This window comes from Vigna unguiculata, unplaced genomic scaffold (assembly GCF_004118075.2).
Source record: "Vigna unguiculata cultivar IT97K-499-35 unplaced genomic scaffold, ASM411807v1 contig_55, whole genome shotgun sequence".
NCBI classification, from domain to species: Eukaryota; Viridiplantae; Streptophyta; class Magnoliopsida; order Fabales; family Fabaceae; genus Vigna; species Vigna unguiculata.
Window position 1 is genome coordinate 35,694 of NW_021011267.1, and position 24,185 is coordinate 59,878.

The 24,185-nt window shown below is 36.4% G+C and overlaps 1 pseudogene; it reads left to right on the forward strand.

Annotated features, from left to right (window-relative positions):
- The first annotated feature begins 856 nt into the window (after positions 1-856).
- LOC114172429 lies at positions 857-9,030 on the forward strand (annotated as a pseudogene).
- Positions 9,031-24,185: the final 15,155 nt, after the last annotated feature.

Here is a 24,185-nt window from a genome sequence, read left to right on the forward strand (position 1 = left end):
TTTGTTCAGAAATTCAAATTTCTATCGAATAGTGAGAGTGATTCTCCTAGTTCTTGAGTGATTCAAGAACCCTTGGCTGTATCAAAGGATTTTGCCATCCTTTGTGTGTTGCCTCCTTTGGAAAGAGCGATTCTTTCCTTCCACTTTTAGATTCACCCCTTATTACTTTCTTCTTCACCCAATTTTCAAAAGAATATCTAATTCTGCCCACAAAACATCTCGTGGTCATAACTGGTTTTAACCCTAAAAGAAAAAAAAATCCTAAATTAGCCCTTGTGCAATGAGATTCATATCATTTGGTATTCAAAGCTTCGGTTTAAGGGTTTGAACGTCAAATTGGTAACATCCTTCCTTCTTTCTTATTTTACCAATTCATTACCTTATTACTTGTATTATTTATGTTTGTGCTGAATCATTGCAAAAGTTAGGCCCTTCTAAAAATTAAAAAAAGAAAATAGTTACAGCAATTCGTAATTGTACTGAAACTGTGAAAAAAAAATGGGCCGAATGATTCATGCCTCGTAACAATTTTTATAAGGTAATATATTGGTGTTATTGAAGGATTGTTGCTGATTTCCTTCTTTTTACCTACTTTTCTTAGCCTTCTTTTTTTCTTTGTTAACCTTTCTTTGTCTACTTACAAGCATTTCGCTGCACATATTGGAGAATTGTTCTTTGTTATGGCCATAATCTCTTGAATTGCCTAAGAAACCAAGGAGAATTTGAGTGGTAAAAGGCAAGAGTATTTTATTTTTAGTAAAAGCCAATCTGTGAGTGCAAACACTTGAGTGGGTGAGAAAATTTTTAAACACCATATATATATTTTGTTCTTGTTACCTTGATCTGTTAGTTAATCATGGCAGAAAGGAATGATATTCAGATGCAAATTGCTGCATTATCTCAACATTTGGAGAGGTTGATGAAGCAACAACAAGATGAGTTTCATGATAGGTTGGACCAACTAGAGAATAGAACCCCACCAAGAGGAGGAGGAGGAGGGCCACAAAGGAATGAAGGGAGAATAGAATGAGTAAGGTTGAATGTGCCACCTTTCAAGGGGAGGAATGATCCTGAAGCTTACTTGGAGTGGGAGCTCAAAATTGAGCATGTATTTTCTTGCAATAATTATAGTGAGGAGCAAAAGGTAAGGCTTGCAGCAACTGAATTTTTTGATTATGCTTTAATTTGGTGGAACAAGTTGCAAAGATAGAGGATTAGAGATGAGGAGCCTTTGGTGGACACTTGGGGTGAGATGAAAAGGGTCATGAGGAAGCGGTATGTACCTTGTAGCTTTCATAGGGACTTAAAATTGAAACTACAAAGACTTTCTCAAGGAAGCAAGGGAGTGGATGAGTATTATAAGGAGATGGAGATTCTTATCATCCAAGACAAAATTGAAGAAGATCCTGAGGTAACTATGGCACGTTTCCTTAATGGATTAAATCATGATATTAGAGATGTTGTTGAGTTGCAGGAGTTTGTGAAGATGGAGGATCTATTGCATAAAGCCATAAAGGTAGAACAACAAATTAAAAGAAAAAGTACAACAAGAAAGAGTTCTACCAATTTCAATTCTTCAAACTGGAAAGATAGAGTAAAGAAAGAAGGTGTTGCCTCCTCTAGCAATTCAGTGCTTTCTAATGAAGGAAAAATTGTTCAAAAGAAACCTTAACATCCACCAAAGAGGACTAGAGAAGTGAAATGTTTTAAATGTTTGGGCATGGGACATTATGCCTATGAGTGTCCTACAAAGAAGACCGTTCTTCTTAAGGATAATGGGGAGTACACAAGCGATTCTGATGATGATGGAGAGGTAGAAGAGAGTGATGGCGAGTTGAAACCTAATGTAGGAGAGTTATACATGATTAGAAGGATGCTGGGAAGTCAAGTCAAGGCCGAGGATGCATCTCAAAGGGAGAATATTTTTCATACAAGATGTTCAGTTAATGGTAATGTATGTTTGGTAATCATTGATGGAGGAAGTTGTACCAATGTGGTGAGTTCAAGATTAGTGTCAAAAATGAACATGGACACTAAACCACATCCTAGGCCATACAAACTTCAATGGCTTAGTGAAGGAGAAGAAGTCCAAGTGAAACAGCAAGCTGAAGTCTCTTTCTCCATTGGAAAATATGAAGATAAGATCTTATGTGATGTGGTTCCCATGGAGGCTAGCCATATTCTTTTGGGAAGACCGTGGCAGTATGACATTAAAGCCATTCATGATGGTTTCACTAACAAAATCTCTTTCATGTATCAAGATAAAAAAGTGGTCCTCAAACCCTTGTCTCCTAAAGAGGTGTGTGAGGATCAAATAAAAATGAGAGAAAAGTTAGCAAATGAGAGAAAGAGTGAAACATTTGAAAGGAAAAAGAAAAAGAGTGAAACACTTGACAGGAAAATGAGAGAAAATAAAACATTTGAGGGTAAGCAAGTTTATTTAGCAAGAGAAAGAGAGGTAAGGAGGGTGCTTTGCGCAATACAGCCCCTCTACTTATTGTTTTGTCAAAATCAAATTTCAAATTCTGACCAATTTGGCAAATTTGAATTGCCCTCTAGTATTGAGTCCCTTTTGCAAGATTATAAAGATGTGTTTCCAGCAAGTGTCCCTGATGGTTTACCACCTTTGAGAGGAATTGAGCATCACATTGATCTCATTCTGGGAGCTGCTTTGCCCAATAGGCCAGCTTATAGGAGCAACCCACAAGAGACCAAAGAGATTGAAAAACAAGTTACTGAACTCATGAGTAAAGGTTGGGTGAGGGATAGCATGAGTCCATGTGTTGTACCTGTGATTTTGGTGCCCAAAAAGGATGGCTCATGGAGGATGTGTTCTGATTGTAGAGCAATAAACAACATCACCATCAAGTATAGGCATCCAATTCCAAGGTTAGATGATCTTCTTGATGAACTTTATGGTGCATGTGTGTTTTCTAAAATTGATCTTAAAAGTGGCTATAATCAGATTAGGATTAGAAAAGGTGATGAATGGAAAACTGCTTTTAAAACTAAATATGGATTGTATGAGTGGTTGGTTATGCCCTTTGGTTTGACAAATGCACCTAGTACTTTTATGCAGTTAATGAACCATGTTTTAAGAGAGTTTATTGGTAAATTTGTTGTGGTGTACTTTGATGATATTCTGATCTACAGCACCAGTCTTGAGTTGTTTGCAATCTGTTTTGGTTGTTCTTAGAAAATAAAAATTGTATGCCAATTTGGAAAAATGCATCTTTTATTCTGATCATGTGGTGTTTTTGGGTTTTGTTGTGAGTGCTAAAGGTGTACAAGTTGATGCAGAAAAGGTCAAGGCCATCCAAGAATGGCCTACACCTAAGACTGTCAGTAAGGTGAGGGGTTTTCATGGTTTAGCAAGTTTTTACAGGAGATTTGTTAAGGATTTTAGTACCCTGGCTGCACCTCTAAATGAAATTGTTAAAAAGAATGTGGGTTTTAAATGGGGAGAGAAACAAGAGGAGGCCTTTGCTTCCCTCAAGCATAAGCTAACTAATGCACCTATTCTTGCCATGCCTAATTCTGCAAAATCTTTTGAAATTGAGTGTGATGCATCAAATGTGGGTATTGGGGCTGTTTTGCTGCAAGATGGACATCCCATTACTTATTTTAGTGAAAAGTTAAGTGGGGTTGCCCTTAACTATTCTACTTATGATAAGGAATTGTATGCTTTGGTTAAAGCTTTAAAGACTTGGCAACACTATTTGTTACCCAAAGAATTTGTCATTCACAGTGATCATGAGTCCTTGAAATACTTGAAAGGACAAGGTAAGCTTAATTAGAGACATGCTAAATGGGTAGAGTTTTTGGAGCAATTTCCGTACGTAATCAAGTATAAAAAGGGAAAAGGAAATATAGTGGCTGATGCACTTTCTAGGAGGCATGCATTGCTTTCTATGCTTGAAACTAAATTGTTTGGTCTTGAATCTTTGAAAGACATGTACAAGAATGATGCAAATTTTGCTGAAATATATGCTGCATGTGAAAAGTTTTCTGAAAATGGTTACTATAGGCATAATGGATTCTTGTTTAAATCAAATAAATTGTGTGTGCCTAAGTGTTCCATTAGAGAGTTGCTTGTGACTGAATCACATGAAGGAGGTTTGATGGGTCATTTTGGGGTTCAAAAGACTTTGGAAATTTTGCAAGAGCACTTCTTTTGGCCTCATATGAAACGTGATGTACATAAGTTTTGTGATCACTGCATTGTGTGTAAAAAAGCTAAATCTAAGGTGAAGCCTCATGGATTATATACTCCTTTACCTGTTCCTGAATATCCTTGGACTGATATTTCAATGGACTTTGTTATGGGGCTGCCTAAAACAAAGAATGGAAAGGATTTTGTCTTTGTTGTTGTTGACAGATTTTCTAAAATGTGATGAAGGATTGACCTCAATCAAGGATGGAGGCACATGCTTAAGAAGACTAAGCATGTTTAGAAAGGAAGTTCACTAATCCTTCATCCCTTTCATTTATGCTTGTTATTTTTGATTCCCTAAGTTGACTTAGTTGAATCAACTTTAGTTGACTTGTTAACCTTTGACTAGGTTTGACTTGTTGACTATAGTTGACTTGACTTAAGCCAACATGCTAATCTATGTTTATTTGCTTTGTAGGTTAATTAGGAGTAAGAAAGCAATGCTAGGTGGCACATGGTGATTGGGGAGCATAAATGATGTGGAGGAGAGAGTAAAGCAAAGGCATAAAGCATAAAGAAAAAGGCATAAAGCAAGTGTACCTATGTACCTTTGGTCTCCTTTGTTTTTAGCACACTATGGCCACTTTCTAGAGACATATGAGACATATTCTTGGTCTCCTTTTGTCCTAGAACGAAATTAGCCTTGCACACACCATAGTTAGCTCTTTTGTCTCTCATTTTTGTAACCTTATTTGACCTAGTTTCTAGAAGCTAGGGTTAGGTTTTTGTAGAGACATCCTTAGGTATCTTTTATTTGCTTAGAGGCCCCTAAACTCTTCTATATAAGGGGTGCTCCTAGACATGTAAAAGGGTTGAACATTTTGAAGTAAAAACACTCTTGTGTCTCAACCATTTGTGAGAGTTTCCTCCCTTGGGAGTGAATACTTTTAAGCCTTATCTTGCATAGCAAGTGGCGGCACACATCCACTCATCTTCAAGGTTGCCATGGCTTCTAGCCTAGCCTTGTAGTGGCGTGCTTCTCACATTTTAACCATTTCTTTCCTTTTCATTTTATGTTTTCTTCTTCCTTTAATTGTTCTTGGTTTTATATGGTTTATGTTCTTTCCATTTCCTTTTCATTTTGAATCAATCCATCATCTTCTTCTCTTGAGTTTTGTGAAAGGAACCTTCACATCTAGATAGCTTGCTATCTTAATGTCCAGTGGGGATTTCGCTTAGCTTTCTTAATCAACTCACACCATATTCAATAATCTTAAAAAGGAACAAGATAATCCTTCATCATTTGAAGCTAAAGAGCAAGAAAGAGAGGCTAGGAAAAGAGGGCATTCTAGGCGCAACCCATCACAAGAGAAGCAAACTCCAAAGATTCCTAAGTTCTATGGAGGAAGTGATCCCAAAGTCTTCCTTGATTGGGAAGCTAAAGTTGATCAAATTTTCAATGAAAATCATGTAAAGGATCAAACACAAGTTGATCTAGTAGTTTTAGGATTTTTGGAGTATGCCAATACTTGGTGGCATAAAGTTTGTAAGAATTATGACCAAGGGCCACCCGCGGCTTCTTGGATGGACATTAAAACTCTTATGCGCGCTAGATTTGTTCCTCCCTCCTATAGGAAGGAACTTCTTTTGAAGCTCCAAAGGCTTCACCAAGGTTCTATGAGTGTGAGTGAGTACTTTAAAGAATTAGAGTCTCAAATGCATAGGGTTGAAATAAAAGAAACTAACAAAGAAAAAATAAAAAGATTTGTGAGTGGTCTTAGGAGAGACATACAAGACCAAGTAGAGTTGTATGAGTACTCCACTCTTGAAAATGTTTTCACACTTGCCCTTGGGATTGAAATTCAATTGAAAAGAAAAAGAAGGGCAAGGAAGAGTTACTCACCCAACCACTACTTTAGTCACTCATGGAAGGGAAATGATAAAATGAAACATGATAAGTTCCCTTCTAACTCTCATCAAGAACCACCAAGTAAAAGTAAGTCACCAAGTGATCACATTCACCATTCCACTTCTCAAAGATCAAGTTCCATTAAATGTTTTAAATGTTTGGGTTATAATCACATTGCTTTAAATTGCCCAACCAAAAGGACCATGATCTTAAAGAAGAGGAATAATGTTGAAAGTGAACACTCATCTCCCCATTCTCTTTCAAAAGAATCTTCTTCCTCTAGTAAAACTAAAATTTTTGAGAAAGACCCTATGTTATTAAGGCGCATGATAGGTCAAGATCAAAGTGAGCTTGAGCCAACTCAAAGAGAAAACATTTTTCAATCTAGATGCAAAATTAACAAATGGGTTTGCTCTCTAATTATTGATGGAGGAAGTAGTACCAATGTAGCTAGCACAAGGTTGGTGGAAAAGCTTAGCTTAGAGACCATTCCTCATGCTAAGCCCTATAAGCTTTCTTGGATAAGTAAAGAGGGAGAAATAGATGTCAATAAACAAGTCCTAATTAACTTCTCTATAGGAAGCTATAAAGATGAGGTGTTATGTGATGTTGTTCCCATGGAAGTCACACATATCTTACTAGGTAGGCCATGGCAATTTGATAAACAAACTTTACATGATGGCTATACCAACCAATACATTTTCTTCAAAAATGGGAAAAAGACAACTTTACAACCTCTAACACCTCAAGAAGTTAATAAGGATAGAAATAAAATAAGAAAAGATAAAGAAGAAAAAGAAAAGGGGCAAGCTTTAACCAAGGTGTTACTTGCCTACAAAAAAAATTCTTCCAAAGCAAGATGTGCATCACTCTTCCTTCTCTTCCCAAGCCAAAAAGGAAGGCCCAAAGCATAAGCAAGAGAGGAAGAGTAGTCTAGAAAATAAAGATGGCCTAACCAAAGCTAGGGGTAATACCCTTAGAAAGGATGGAACAAAAGCTCATAAAAGGGAGGCGCAAATCCTCCCCCAAATCAAGTCAAGTTCCATCCACAAAGGCTTAAAGAATTTGTGGTCAAATTCTCTCCAAGAAGGGGAGGATGATGAAGGATTGACCTCAATCAAGGATGGAGGCACATGCTTAAGAAGACTAAGCATGTTTAGAAAGGAAGTTCACTAATCCTTCATCCCTTTCATTTATGCTTGTTATTTTTGATTCCCTAAGTTGACTTAGTTGAATCAACTTTAGTTGACTTGTTAACCTTTGACTAGGTTTGACTTGTTGACTATAGTTGACTTGACTTAAGCCAACATGCTAATCTATGTTTATTTGCTTTGTAGGTTAATTAGGAGTAAGAAAGCAATGCTAGGTGGCACATGGTGATTGGGGAGCATAAATGATGTGGAGGAGAGAGTAAAGCAAAGGCATAAAGCATAAAGAAAAAGGCATAAAGCAAGTGTACCAATGTACCTTTGGTCTCCTTTGTTTTTAGCACACTATGGCCACTTTCTAGAGACATATGAGACATATTCTTGGTCTCCTTTTGTCCTAGAACGAAATTAGCCTTGCACACACCATAGTTAGCTCTTTTGTCTCTCATTTTTGTAACCTTATTTGACCTAGTTTCTAGAAGCTAGGGTTAGGTTTTTGTAGAGACATCCTTAGGTATCTTTTATTTGCTTAGAGGCCCCTAAACTCTTCTATATAAGGGGTGCTCCTAGACATGTAAAAGGGTTGAACATTTTGAAGTAAAAACACTCTTGTGTCTCAACCATTTGTGAGAGTTTCCTCCCTTGGGAGTGAATACTTTTAAGCCTTATCTTGCATAGCAAGTGGCGGCACACATCCACTCATCTTCAAGGTTGCCATGGCTTCTAGCCTAGCCTTGTAGTGGCGTGCTTCTCACATTTTAACCATTTCTTTCCTTTTCATTTTATGTTTTCTTCTTCCTTTAATTGTTCTTGGTTTTATATGGTTTATGTTCTTTCCATTTCCTTTTCATTTTGAATCAATCCATCATCTTCTTCTCTTGAGTTTTGTGAAAGGAACCTTCACATCTAGATAGCTTGCTATCTTAATGTCCAGTGGGGATTTCGCTTAGCTTTCTTAATCAACTCACACCATATTCAATAATCTTAAAAAGGAACAAGATAATCCTTCATCAAAATGGCACACTTCATACCTTGCAAGAAGGTGGATGATGCTTGTCATGTGGCTGACTTGTTTTTCAAGGAAATAGTAAGACTTCATGGACTACCAAGGAGCATTGTGAGTGATAGGGATACAAAATTCCTTAGTCACTTTTGGAGGACCTTGTGGGGTAAGATTGGTACTAAATTGTTATTTTCTACTACTTGTCACCCACAAACTGATGGTCAAATTGAGGTAGTCAATAGAACTTTAGGCACATTACTTAGGACTGTTATAAAGAAAAATCTTAAGTCTTGGGAAGCATGTTTGCCTCATGTTGAGTTTGCTTATAATAGGGCTGTCCATAGCACACCTAATTATTCACCTTTTGAGATTGTATATGGATTTAACCCTTTAACTCCTCTTGATTTGCTACCTATGCCTAACATTTCCATGTTTAAGCATAAAGAAGCACAGGCTAAAGCTGACTATGTGAAGAAGTTACATGAGCAAGTAAGGGGTCAAATTGAAAAGAAAAACGAAAGCTATGCAACGCAAGCTAACAAAGGTAGAAAGAAGGTTGTCTTCCAACCTGGAGATTGGGTTTGGGTGCACATGAGAAAGGAAAGGTTTCCAGAACAAAGAAAATCAAAGCTTCAACCAAGGGGAAATGGTCCATTCCAAGTGCTTGAAAGAATAAATGACAATGCTTACAAAATTGATCTGCCTGGTGAGTATAATGTTAGTTCCACATTCAATGTGTCTGACTTATCCCTTTTTGATGTAGAGGGAGAATCTGATTTGAGGACAAATCCTTCTCAAGAGGGAGAGAATGATGGAGGTGTGACAATGAGCAAAGACAAGGATCCACTTGAAGAACTTGGAGGACCTATGACAAGGTCTAGAGCAAAGAAAGCAAAAGAAGCTCTACAACAAGTGTTGTCAATATTATTTGAGTACAAGCCCAAGTTTGAAGGAGAAAAGACAAAAGTTGTAAATTGCATCGTGGCCCAAATGGAAGAAGACTAACGCGCCAGATTAATGCAGTTTCTTTTATTTAAATAAAGGCCCATTTGAAATCTTAAGAACCAGCCTTGGAAGACTAAGAAGACCTTGCTGAATAATTTTGGATGACTTTTTGGCTGCCCCAATTTCAGTTATAATTAGCCATTAGGTAGTGGACAATTATTAGCTTGATTGGTTTATTATTAGCACTAGTGGGATATAATGACAATTAATGGTCTTTTTGTAACCCTAATGGTTAAAGCCTCTATATAAGCTGAACCATTTCTTATCAATGAAATCAAGTTAAGTTTTGTTCAGAAATTCAATTTTCTATCTAATAGTGAGAGTGATTCTCCTAGTTCTTGAGTGATTCAAGAACCCTTGGCTGTATCAAAGGATTTTGCCATCCTTTGTGTGTTGCCTCCTTTGGAAAGAGCGATTCTTTCCTTTCACTTTTAGATTCACCCCTTATTACTTTCTTCTTCACCCAATTTTCAAAAGAATATCTAATTCTGCCCACAAAACATCTCGTGGTCATAACTGGTTTTAACCCTAAAAGAAAAAAAAATCCTTTGAGTGATTCAAGAATCCATGAGTTTAATCCAAAGTCCTTTATCCCTTTGTGTGTTTCAACTCTTAACCTTATCTTCAATTCTTGGAACTGTGATGTCTATCAATTTCCATTCCATCTTCTTTTATGTTTCCATTTTCTCGTTTTAAATAATTTCTCAAATTTCTTGCTTGTTAGCATTCCAACAATGATAGATCAGTTAAACGAATCGAACCCTGTGGATTCACATCATTTGGTATTCAGAGCCTGGCTATCTAGATTTGGAATAGGAAAGGAAGTTTATTATACAAAGTGTTTAACCGAAGGCCATCCATGTTTAGTTGCTTTCGATTACGGAAGCGAAAAGAATGTTGTGAGCCAAAGATTGGTGGAGAAACTCCAGTTACCACCAACCTTTCATCTGGATCAAGCATGGATCAAATTTAGTACATGGCAATGTCTGAAAGAAGTATTGTGTGATATTGCTCCCATGGACTCTTGTCATCTTCTTTTGGGATGGGCATGGCTTCGTTTTAAAACATTCCATCATGATGAACGTTCCCTTTATTTGAGGCATGAGGGACATCAAAAGAAGTAGAAATTTATGACACCAAGACAAGTCAGTAAGGATCAACGTAGGCTGAAGGAGAAAACAGAAAAAGAAAGAGTAGAAAAAGAAGTAATATAAACTGCAGAAGAAAGGGAAAATAAAGAAAAATAAATGGAACTAGAGAAAGTTTATTCGTCAATGTTTTTTCTTCTACAGTTTGTGATGTCATTTTACAGGAACAAAAGGATAAGCATGTGAATGAAACACACCAACTTCCATGTTTAAAAAGGAAGCTTGTTCATAGTGCTTTATTTTGCATTTGGTCCGTCGATAAGAAGCAAATTCGTCAAACACAATGCATGGAATTATTTATTGTTACATATCGAGGTAGGGTACTGTTGCCAAGAAATTTTATCGACGGATTGCAACCATTGAAAAGTAACAAATATCAAGTTGAATTTTATCCTGGAAGAAGAGAATTAGTTTCAACTTGGGAAAAAATAAAAGTCCTTCACAAGATTATAATAAACTTACATTAAAACTAGTGTCTTAAGATTCGAAACAAATCTTCTCGAACAAGGAGGGTATGATATGAATTGCATATGGGTCAAATGGAGGATGACTAATGCGCCGTGTTGATGCAGTTTATTTTATTTAAATAAGGGCCCAATGCTTTGTAAAATTGGCTGACCAAATTGTGTTTGTGCTTAACCAATTAATGGGCTTTAGTTTTGCTTTATCTTCAAGTTGAAATAAGGGTCCCTATGCCAACTTAAGAACCAATCTTTGGAAGATCAAGAGGACCTTTGCTCAAAGTTTGTGGATGACTTTTGGTAGCCTTAATTTCAGTTACAATCAACCATTAAGTAGTGCATCGTCATTAGCTTGAGTGGATCATTAATTAATAGCTTTAAGCGGGATGATATTGAAATTTATGTGTCTTTCATAATTCTGATGGTTAAAGCTCCTATATAAGTTGAACCATTTTCATCAATAAAGGCAAGCTGAGTTTTATTCAGAAAATAAACGAGTTTTATCTCATCTATCTCAGTAAGAGTGATTCTCCTAAGTTCTTGAGTGATTCAAGAATCCATGAGTTTAATCAAAGGTCCTTTATCCCTTTGTGTGTTTCAACTCTTAGGCTTATCTTCCATTCTTCGAAGTGTGATGTCTATCAATTTCCGTTCCATCTTCTTTTATGTTTCCATTTTCTCCTTTTAAATAATTTCTCTAATTTCTTGCTTGTTAGCATTTCAACAATGATAGATCAGTCAAACGAATCGAACCCTGTGGATTCACATCATTTGGTATTCAGAGCCTGGCTATCTAGATTTGGAATAGGATAAGAAGTTTATTATACAAAGTGTTTAACCGAAGGCCATCCATGTTTAGTTGCATTCGATTACGGAAGCGAAAACAATGTTGTGAGCCAAAGATTGGTGAAGAAACTCCAGTTACCAGCAACCTTTCATCTGGATCAAGCATGGATCAAATTTAGTACATGGCAATGTTTGAAAGAAGTATTATGTGATATTGCTCCCATGGACTCTTGTCATCTTCTTTTGGGATGGGCATGGCTTCGTTTTAAAACACTCCATCTTGATGAACGTTCCCTTTACTTGAGGCATGAGGGACATCAAAAGAAGTAGAAATTTATGACACCAAGACAAGTAAATAAGGATCAACGTAGGCTGAAGGAGAAAATAGAAAAAGATAGAGTAGAAAAAGAAGTAAGATAAACTGCAGAAGGAAGGGAAAATAAAGAAAAAGAAATGGAACTAGAGAAAGTTTATTCGTTAATGTTTTTTCTTCTACAGTTTGTGATGTCATTTTAAAGGAACTAAAGCATAAGCATGTGAATGAAACACACCAACTTCCATGTTTAAAAATGAAGCTTGTTCATAGTGCTTTATTATGCATTTGGTCCGTCGATAAGAAGCAAATTCGTCAAACACAATGCATGGAATTATTTATTGTTACATATCAAGGTGGATGACTTTCGGTAGCCTTAATTACAGTTACAATCAACCATTAAGTAGTGCATCGTCATTAGCCTGAGTGGATCATTAATTAATAGCTTTAAGTGGAATGATATTGAAATTTATGTGTCTTTTGTAATTCTGGTGGTTAAAGCTCCTATATAAGTTGAACCATTTTCATCAATGAAGGCAAGCTGAGTTTTATTCAGAAAATAAACGAGTTTTATCTCATCTATCTCAGTGAGAGTGATTCTCCTAAGTTCTTGAGTGATTCAAGAATCCATGAGTTTAATCAAAGGTCTTGTATCCCTTTGTGTGTTTCAACTCTTAGGCTTATCTTCCATTCTTGGAAGTGTGATGTCTATCAATTTCCGTTCCATCTTCTTTTATGTTTCCATTTTCTCCTTTTAAATAATTTCTCTAATTTCTTGCTTGTTAGCATTTCAACAATGATAGATCAGTCAAACGAATCGAACCCTGTGGATTCACATCATTTGGTATTCAGAGCCTGGCTATCTAGATTTGGAATAGGATAAGAAGTTTATTACACAAAGTGTTTAACCGAAGGCCATCCATGTTTAGTTGCATTCGATTACGGAAGCGAAAACAATGTTGTGAGCCAAAGATTGGTGAAGAAACTCCAGTTACCAGCAACCTTTCATCTGGATCAAGCATGGATCAAATTTAGTACATGGCAATGTTTGAAAGAAGTATTATGTGATATTGCTCCCATGGACTCTTGTCATCTTCTTTTGGGATGGGCATGGCTTCGTTTTAAAACACTCCATCTTGATGAATGTTCCCTTTACTTGAGGCATGAGGGACATCAAAAGAAGTAGAAATTTATGACACCAAGACAAGTAAATAAGGATCAACGTAGGCTGAAGGAGAAAATAGAAAAAGATAGAGTAGAAAAAGAAGTAAGATAAACTGCAGAAGGAAGGGAAAATAAAGAAAAAGAAATGGAACTAGAGAAAGTTTATTCGTTAATGTTTTTTCTTCTACAGTTTGTGATGTCATTTTAAAGGAACTAAAGCATAAGCATGTGAATGAAACACACCAACTTCAATGTTTAAAAATGAAGCTTCTTCATAGTGCTTTATTATGCATTTGGTCCGTCGATAAGAAGCAAATTCGTCAAACACAATGCATGGAATTATTTATTGTTACATATCAAGGTGGATGACTTTCGGTAGCCTTAATTACAGTTACAATCAACCATTAAGTAGTGCATCGTCAGTAGCCTGAGTGGATCATTAATTAATAGCTTTAAGTGGAATGATATTGAAATTTATGTGTCTTTTGTAATTCTGGTGGTTAAAGCTCCTATATAAGTTGAACCATTTTCATCAATGAAGGCAAGCTGAGTTTTATTCAGAAAATAAACGAGTTTTATCTCATCTATCTCAGTGAGAGTGATTCTCCTAAGTTCTTGAGTGATTCAAGAATCCATGAGTTTAATCAAAGGTCTTGTATCCGTTTGTGTGTTTCAACTCTTAGGCTTATCTTCCATTCTTGGAAGTGTGATGTCTATCAATTTCCGTTCCATCTTCTTTTATGTTTCCATTTTCTCCTTTTAAATAATTTCTCTAATTTCTTGCTTGTTAGCATTTCAACAATGATAGATCAGTCAAACGAATCGAACCCTGTGGATTCACATCATTTGGTATTCAGAGCCTGGCTATCTAGATTTGGAATAGGATAAGAAGTTTATTATACAAAGTGTTTAACCGAAGGCCATCCATGTTTAGTTGCATTCGATTACGGAAGCGAAAACAATTTTGTGAGCTAAAGATTGGAGGAGAAACTCCAGTTACCAGCAACCTTTCATCTGGATCATGCATGCATCAAATTCAGTACATGGCAATGTGTGAAAGAAGTATTATGTGATATTGCTCCCATGGACTCTTGTCATCTTCTTTTGGGATGGGCATGGCTTCGTTTTAAATCACTCCATCTTGATGAACGTTCCCTTTATTTGAGGCATGAAGGACATCAAAAGAAGTAGAAATTTATGACACCAAGACAAGTCAGTAAGGATCAACGTAGGCTGAAGGAGAAAACAGAAAAAGAAAGAGTAGAAAAAGAAGAAATATAAACTGCAGAAGGAAGGGAAAATAAAGAAAAATAAATAGAACTAGAGAAGGTTTATTCGTCAATGTTTTTTCTTCTACAGTTTGTGATGTCATTTTACAGGAACTAAAGGATAAGCATGTGAATGAAACACACCAACTTCCATGTTTAAAAATGAAGCTTGTTCATAGTGCTTTATTATGCATTTGGTCCGTCGATAAGAAGCACATTCGTCAAACACAATGCATGGAATTATTTATTGTTACATATCAAGGTGGATGACTTTCGGTAGCCTTAATTACAGTTACAATCAACCATTAAGTAGTGCATCGTCATTAGCCTGAGTGGATCATTAATTAATAGCTTTAAGCGGAATGATATTGAAATTTATGTGTCTTTTGTAATTCTGGTGGTTAAAGCTCCTATATAAGTTGAACCATTTTCATCAATGAAGGTAAGCTGAGTTTTATTCAAAAAATAAATGAGTTTTATCTCATCTATCTCAGTGAGAGTGATTCTCCTAAGTTCTTGAGTGATTCAAGAATCCATGAGTTTAATCAAAGGTCCTTTATCCCTTTGTGTGTTTCAACTCTTAGGCTTATCTTCCATTCTTCGAAGTGTGATGTCTATCAATTTCCGTTCCATCTTCTTTTATGTTTCCATTTTCTCCTTTTAAATAATTTCTCAAATTTCTTGCTTGTTAGCATTTCAACAATGATAGATCAGTCAAACGAATCGAACCCTATGGATTCACATAATTTGGTATTCAGAGCCTGGCTATCTAGATTTGGAATAGGATAAGAAGTTTATTATACAAAGTGTTTAACCGAAGGCCATCCATGTTTATTTGCATTCGATTACGGAAGTAAAAACAATGTTGTGAGCCAAAGATTGGTGGAGAAACTCCAGTTACCAACAACCTTTCATCTGGATCAAGCATGGATCAAATTTAGTACATGGCAATGTCTGAAAGAAGTATTGTGTGATATTGCTCCCATGGACTCTTGTCATCTTCTTTTGGGATGGGCATGGCTTCGTTTTAAAACATTCCATCATGATGAACGTTCCCTTTATTTGAGGCATGAGGGACATCAAAAGAAGTAGAAATTTATGACACCAAGATAAGTCAGTAAGGATCAACGTAGGCTGAAGGAGAAAACAGAAAAAGAAAGAGTAGAAAAAGAAGTAATATAAACTGCAGAAGGAAGGGAAAATAAAGAAAAATAAATGGAACTAGAGAAAGTTTATTCGTCAATGTTTTTTCTTCTACAGTTTGTGATGTCATTTTACAGGAACAAAAGGATAAGCATGTGAATGAAACACACCAACTTCCATGTTTAAAAAGGAAGCTTGTTCATAGTGCTTTATTTTGCATTTGGTCCGTCGATAAGAAGCAAATTCGTCAAACACAATGCATGGAATTATTTACTGTTACATATCGAGGTAGGGTACTGTTGCCAAGAAATGTTATCGACAGATTGCAACCATTGAAAAGTAACAAATATCAAGTTGAATTTTATCCTGGAAGAAGAGAATTAGTTTCAACTTGGGAAAAAATAAAAGTCCTTCACAAGATTATAATAAACTTACATTAAAACTAGTGTCTTAAGATTCGGAACAAATCTTCTCGAACAAGGAGGGTATGATATGAATTGCATATGGGTCAAATGGAGGATGACTAATGCGCCGTGTTGATGCAGTTTATTTTATTTAAATAAGGGCCCAATGCTTTGTAAAATTGGCTGACCAAATTGTGTTTGTGCTTAACCAATTAATGGGCTTTAGCTTTGCTTTATCTTCAAGTTGAAATAAGGGTCCATATGCCAACTTAAGAACCAATCTTTGGAAGATCAAGAGGACCTTTGCTCAAAGTTTGTGGATGACTTTTGGTAGCCTTAATTTCAGTTACAATCAACCATTAAGTAGCGCATCGTCATTAGCTTGACTAGATCATTAATTAATAGCTTTAAGCGGGATGATATTGAAATTTATGTGTCTTTTGTAATTCTGATCGTTAAAGCTCCTATATAAGTTGAACCATTTTCATCAATGAAGGCAAACTGAGTTTTATTCAGAAAATAAACGAGTTTTTTCTCATCTATCTTAGTGAGAGTGATTCTCCTAAGTTCTTGAGTGATTCAAGAATCCATGAGTTTAATGAAATGTCCTTTATCCCTTTGTGTGTTTCAACTCTTAGGCTTATCTTCCATTCTTGGAAGTGTGATGTCTATCAATTTTCGTTCCATCTTCTTTTATGTTTCCATTTTCTCCTTTTAAATAATTTCTCAAATTTCTTGCTTGTTAGCAATCCAACAATGATAGATCAGTCAAACGAATCGAACTCTATGGATTCACATCATTTGGTATTCAGAGCCTGGCTATCTAGATTTGGAATAGGATAAGAAGTTTATTATACAAAGTGTTTAACCGAAGGCCATCCATGTTTAGTTGCATTCGATTACGGAAGCGAAAACAATTTTGTGAGCTAAAGATTGGTGGAGAAACTCCAGTTACCAGCAACCTTTCATCTGGATCAAGCATGGATCAAATTTAGTACATGGCAATGTCTGAAAGAAGTATTATGTGATATTGCTCCCATGGACTCTTGTCATCTTCTTTTGGGATGGGCATGGCTTCGTTTTAAAACACTCCATCTTGATGAACGTTCCCTTTACTTGAGGCATGAGGGACATCAAAAGAAGTAGAAATTTATGACACCAAGACAAGTCAATAAGGATCAACGTAGGCTGAAGGAGAAAACAGAAAAAGAAAGAGTAGAAAAAGAAGTAATATAAACTGCAGAAGGAAGGGAAAATAAAGAAAAATAAATGGAACTAGAGAAAGTTTATTCGTCAATGTTTCTTCTTCTACAGTTTGTGTTGTCATTTTACAGGAACAAAAGGATAAGCATGTGAATGAAACACACCAACTTCCATGTTTAAAAAGGAAGCTTGTTCATAGTGCTTTATTATGCATTTGGTCAGTCGATAAAAAGCAAATTCGTCAAACACAATGGATGGAATTATTTATTGTTACATATTGATAAAGGATTGATCACTACCAAGGATGATGGCCCATGGCACATGCTTAGAAGAAAGGGAGTTCCTTGATTCCTTCCTTTGCTTTTATTTTCTTTAGTTTAAAATTCCTTTAAGTTGGCTTGGTTGACTATTTTTGAGTTGACTTGTTGACCTTGACTTTGGGTTGACTTGTTGACTCAAAAGATTAGCTTAACCTTAAACCAACATGCTAATAAATTCCTTAAATTGCTTTTGTAGGAATAAGAAAGGAGGAGGACCACATAGGAGACACTTGGCGTCCTAAGGAAGAGAGAGAAGGAATAAGACTTTCTAGAAGCATCTAGAAAGAGGAGGCCCACATGCCTTGGACACCAAGTCTTCTAGAATGTTCTAGAACCTTCCTTTGGGAGCCTTGGCCATGAAGACTTGCCACCTAGATGGCTTGGACGAAAATTCACCCATGTGCACCCTAGGATGACCTACTTTCTAGAACATGCTAGGTTTCTTTTGTAATCCTTTAACTTAGTTGTTTTGCTAAGGGGCCCCTAGACTTGTCTATTTAAGGGGACCTCTAACACTTGTACAAGGGTTGAACATTTTGGAGAAATTATACACTTTGTGTTTCAACCTTTTGTGAGAGCATTCCTCCTTAGGGAGTGGAGTTCTTTCAAGCCTTGTCTTGCCTTGGCAAGTGGCGGCATACACCACTCATCTTCAAGGTTGCCATGGCTTCTTCTAGCCTAGCCTTGTAGTGGCGTGAATCCTCCATTCCTCCCATTTCCCTTGCTTTTCATTTTATGTTTCTTTACTCTTCTTGGTTTATATTGTTTCTATTATATGTTTTTCCTTTTGATTTCTTACTCCCCATCAATCCATTCTCCTCCTCTCTAGAACCTTGGAAAGGAACCTTCACATCTAGATAGCTTGCTATCTTAATGTCCAGTGGGGATTTCCTTGGTTTTCTTAATCAACTCACACCATATTCAATAATCTTAAAAAGGAACAAGATAATCCTTCATCATTTGGTATCTAGAGCTTTGGTTGTCCTTGAATATGGTGTTTTTCATGTGCTAATCTTGTCTTGTTGTAGCTATCTTTGTATGGTTCAAATCCACTTCCATTGCACACAAAAACAATGCTGGCAGAAACTGTTCACGATTTTAAAAGATTAAACTGCACCTGCTCAGTGATCCAAAAATTACGTTCTTGATGTCAAAAGAAAGCTCTGTTAGTCTACTTTCTAACAAAAAAAGAACCAATGCATTTGGAGTTCTGTGGAGAGAGTTATGATCAAATGAGTGAGCAAAGGTCAGAGCTGCCGAGAATACGAAAAACAACGTTTTCAGGTTATGTTGTGGCAATTTTTGCTTCGGTTTTGTGATGCTTTAACTCCTAAATCTGGTTGGATAACATGTCTTTTGATGCTTAGTCTTTGAGCCTCTAATCCATGAGTTTAAATGCATGATAGCTACATGTTTGTGTCTTTGTGTATGTCATGTTGAGTCTTTAAATGTGTCTAACTTTTGCTTGAGTCATATGTCATATGCTTCTTTGAGTTTTCTTATTCTTATTTCTAAGTATTTGAGCTATTGCATGAGATCTATGCCTTTTGTTGTAGCATGCTCCTTGAAATTGATTTTGACCTAATTTTAAGGAACTAAGTGTTCAAGACACCCTAAAACATCCTTCTAATCATTTTAAGTACCTAGTTTTGAAAAGAAAAAGTGTTTTCAATACCAAAAACAGTTTGGCCGAGAGCTAATGTGTTGCTTGGTAAATCCATTTGGCCATTTTTACTAGGTGTTATGCTACCAAATTTTATACTTGGATTTTGGGTGATATTGGCAAATTAGTTCCATGCTTTAACTTGGTTATGATCTTTCTTGGTGTATGCATAATTTGAGGTATAATCTTGGCTTGTTCAAATGCTTTCCATAGAGTCTTTAAAAGTGTTTTTCATTGCTTTAGTCTTGTTCAAGTTTTGTCTTTAAAACAAAATTTCCTTAGAAGTTAAACTTTCTTGTTTTTGTGCTTTTCTTGCTTGTCACTAGGTGTTCTTTGTTGTGTCTTAGTAGTTTTCTTTTCTTGAAACTCTTGGGATGTTGTGGCCGAATCACTTGTATTGCATTTGAAAGGTTTTGAACAAGTTTTGAAAAGTGTTTGCTTCACTCCTTTGGTGGATTTTGAGTGCTAGCCTTGCCTTGTTACTTTGGGAGAGTGATCTAAACACTTGGGTTACATTTTGGGTTGGATTTGGTCTCGGTTTTCATGTTGTCTAACCCCTAATCCATTTATTTTGTCTTGGATTTGAGTGTTTTTGTTGTAGGAATCATGGCAAGTTCATCAAATGCACCTACACCAAACAAAAATAATACATTGATGAGATTGCTTCGGGATTTGGAGTTGTCTAGGAAGGAGGCCTTTGAACAATTGAGAAAGGACAAGGAGCAAAGTGACCTAAGAATCCAAGAGCACATTCAAAGGCTTGAAGCTAGGGAGAAAGAAAGAGATCCTAGGAAAAGAGGGCATTCTAGGCGCAACCCATCACAAGAGAAGCAAACTCCAAAGATTCCTAAGTTCTATGGAGGAAGTGATCCCAAAATCTTCCTTGATTGGGAAGCTAAAGTTGATCAAATTTTCAATGAAAATCATGTAAAGGATCAAACACAAGTTGATCTAGTAGTGTTAGGATTTTTTGAGTATGCCAAAACTTGGTGGCATAAAGTTTGTAAAAATTATGACCAAGGGCCACCCGCGGCTTCTTGGATGGACATTAAAACTCTTATGCGCGCTAGATTTGTTCCTCCCTCCTATAGGAAGGAACTTCTTTTGAAGCTCCAAAGGCTTCACCAAGGTCCTATGTGTGTGAGTGAGTACTTTAAAGAATTAGAGTCTCAAATGTTTAGGGTTGGAATAAGAGAAACTAACAAAGAAAAAATGAAAAGGTTTGTGAATGGTCTTAGGAGAGACATACAAGACCAAGTAGAGTTGTATGAGTACTCCACTCTTCAAAATGTTTTCACACTTGCTCTTAGGATTGAAACTCATTTGAAAAGAAAGAATAGGGCAAGGAAGAGTTACTCACCCAACCACTACTATAGTCACTCATGGAAGGGAAAAGCTAAAGAGAAACATGATAAATTTCCTTCTAAGTCTCACCAAGTACCATCAAGTAAAAATAAGTTACCAAGTGGTCACACTCACCATTCCACTTCTCAAAGATCAAGTTCCATTAAATGTTTTAAATGTTTGGGGTATAAACACATTGCTTTGAATTGCCCAATGAAGAGGACAATGATCTTAAAGAAGAGTGATGATGAGAGTGAACATTTTTCTTCCCCTTCCCCCAAAATACTTCTTCCCATACTTCTTCTTCAATTGAAAGGACTAAACCCTTTGAAAGTGGATTGTTAATGGTAAGGCGCCAACTAGGGCAAGTTCCCAAAGAACTTGATCCTTCTCAAAGACAAAACCTTTTTCATGGAGGGTGCCTTATCAATGACAAGATATGTCACTTCATCATAGATAGTGGAAGTTGTGTAAATATGGCTAGCCCAAGGGTGGTGGACAAGTTTGGCTTGAAAACCATTCCTCATGTCAAACCCTACAACCTATCATGGCTTAAGGAAGAAGAAATAAAAGTAACTAAACAAGTCCTCATTAACTTTTCAATTGGCAACTTTAAGGATGAGGTATTATGTGACATTGTGCCTATGGAAGCCAACCATATTTTGCTAGGTAGGCCATGGCAATTTGATAGAAAAGTTGTTTATGATGGCCATGCAAACACTTATGTTTTTTCCTCCCTAGGAAAGAAGTTCACAATCCTACCTCTCCCACCTCCACAAGAAAATGAGGACAAAAATAAAATAAAATATGAAAAGAAAAAGAAAAGGGGCAAGCTTTCACCAAGGAGTTACTTGCCTACAAAAAGAGTTTTTCAAAGCAAGAGGTGCAACACCACTCTTCATTCTCTTCCCAAACAAAGAGAGATGAACAAAAACACAAGCAAGAAAAGGAGAGTGGCACTAAAAAGAAAGAGGGCACCTCCAAGACTACGGATCAAATCATTAAAGATGAAGAAAGTTCTCATCAACTCAAGTCAAACTCCATCAACAAAGACTTCAAGAATTTGAGGTCAAATTCTCTCCAACAAGGGGAGAATGATAAAGGATTGATCCCTACCAAGGATGATGGCCCATGGCACATGCTTAGAAGAAAGGGAGTTCCTTGATCCCTTCCTTTGCTTTTATTTTCTTTACTCTAAAATTCCTTTAAGTTGGCTTGGTTGACTATTTTTGAGTTGACTTGTTGACCTTGACTTTGGGTTGACTTGTTGACTCAAAAGATTAACTTAACCTTAAACCAACATGCTAATAAATTCCTTAATTTGCTTTTGTAGGAATAAGAAAGGAGGAGGACCACATAGGAGACACTTGGCGTCCTAAGGAAGAGAGAGAAGGAATAAGACTTTCTAGAAGCATCTAGAAAGGGGAGGCCCACATGCCTTGGACACCAAGTCTTCTAGAATGTTCTAGAACCTTCCTTTGGGAGCCTTGGCCATGAAGACTTGCCACCTAGATGGCTTGGACGAAAATTCACCCATGTGCACCCTAGGATGACCTACTTTCTAGAACATGCTAGGTTTCTTTTGTAATCCTTTAACTTATTTGTTTTGCTAAGGGGCCCCTAGACTTGTCTATTTAAGGGGACCTCTAACACTTGTACAAGGGTTGAACATTTTGAAGTAAAAACACTCTTGTGTCTCAACCATTTGTGAGAGTTTCCTCCCTTGGGAGTGAATACTTTTAAGCCTTATCTTGCATAGCAAGTGGCGGCACACATCCATTCATCTTCAAGGTTGCCATGGCTTCTAGCCTAGCCTTGTAGTGGCGTGCTTCTCACATTTTTACCATTTCTTTCCTTTCCATTTTATGTTTTCTTCTTCCTTTAATTGTTGGGTTTTCTATGGTTTATGTGCTTTCCCTTTCCTTTTTGTTTTGAATCAATCCATCATCTTCTTCTCTTGAGCTTTGTGAAAGGAACCTTCACATCTAGATAGCTTGCTATCTTAATGTACAGTGGGGATTTCACTTAGCTTTCTTAATCTACTCACACCATATTCAATAATCTTAAAAGAAGACAACATAATCCTTCATCACATATCGAGGTGGGGTACTGTTGCCAAGAAATGTTATCAACGGATTGCAACCATTGGAAATTAACAAATATCAAGTTGAATTTTATCCTGGAAGAAGAGAATTAGTTTCAACTTGTGAAAAAAATAAAAGTCCTTCACAAGATCATAATAAACTTACATTAAAACTGGTGTCTTAAGATTCAGAACAAATCGTCTCGAACAAGGAGGGTATGATATGAATTGCATATGGGTCAAATGGAGGATGACTAATGCGCCATGTTGATGTAGTTTCTTTTATTTAAATAAGAACTCAATGCTTTGTAAAATTGGCTGACCAAATTGTGTTTGTGCTTAACCAATTAATGGGCTTTAGTTTTGCTTTATCTTCAAGTTGAAATAAGGGTCCATATGCCAACTTAAGAACCAATCTTTGGAAGATCAAGAGGACCTTTGCTCAAAGTTTGTGGATGACTTTTGGTAGCCTTTTCTTGCAGTTACAATCAACCATTAAGTAGTGCATCGTCATTAGCTTGAGTGGATCATTAATTAATAGCTTTAAGCGGGATGATATTGAAATTTATGTGTCTTTCATAATTCTGATGGTTAAAGCTCCTATATAAGTTGAACCATTTTCATCAATAAAGGCAAGGTGAGTTTTATTCAGAAAATAAACGAGTTTTATCTCATCTATCTTAGTGAGAGTGATTCTCCTAAGTTCTTGAGTGATTGAAGAATCCATGAGTTTAATCAAAGGTCCTTTATCCCTTTGTGTGTTTCAACTCTTAGGCTTATCTTCCATTCTTGGAAGTGTGATGTCTATCAATTTTCGTTCCATCTTCTTTTATGTTTCCATTTTCTCCTTTTAAATAATTTCTCTAATTTCTTGCTTGTTAGCATTTCAACAATGATAGATCAGTCAAACGAATCGAACCCTGTGGATTCACATCATTTGGTATTCAGAGCCTGGCTATCTAGATTTGGAATAGGATAAGAAGTTTATTATACAAAGTGTTTAACCGAAGGCCATCCATGTTTAGTTGCATTCGATTACGGAAGCGAAAACAGTGTTGTGAGCCAAAGATTGGTGGAGAAACTCCAGTTACCAGCAACCTTTCATCTGGATGAAGCATGGATCAAATTTAGTACATGGCAATGTTTGAAAGAAGTATTATGTGATATTGCTCCCATGGACTCTTGTCATCTTCTTTTGGGATGGGCATGGCTTCGTTTTAAAACACTCCATCTTGATGAACGTTCCCTTTACTTGAGGCATGAGGGACATCAAAAGAAGTAGAAATTTATGACACCAAGACAAGTCAATAAGGATCAACGTAGGCTGAAGGAGAAAATAGAAAAAGAAAGAGTAGAAAAAGAAGTAAGATAAACTGCAGAAGGAAGGGAAAATAAAGAAAAAGAAATGGAACTAGAGAAAGTTTATTCGTTAATGTTTTTTCTTCTACAGTTTGTGATGTCATTTTACAGGAACTAAAGCATAAGCATGTGAATGAAACACACCAACTTCCATGTTTAAATATGAAGCTTCTTCATAGTGCTTTATTATGCATTTGGTCCGTCGATAAGAAGCAAATTCGTCAAACACAATGCATGGAATTATTTATTGTTACATATCAAGGTGGATGACTTTCGGTAGCCTTAATTACAGTTACAATCAACCATTA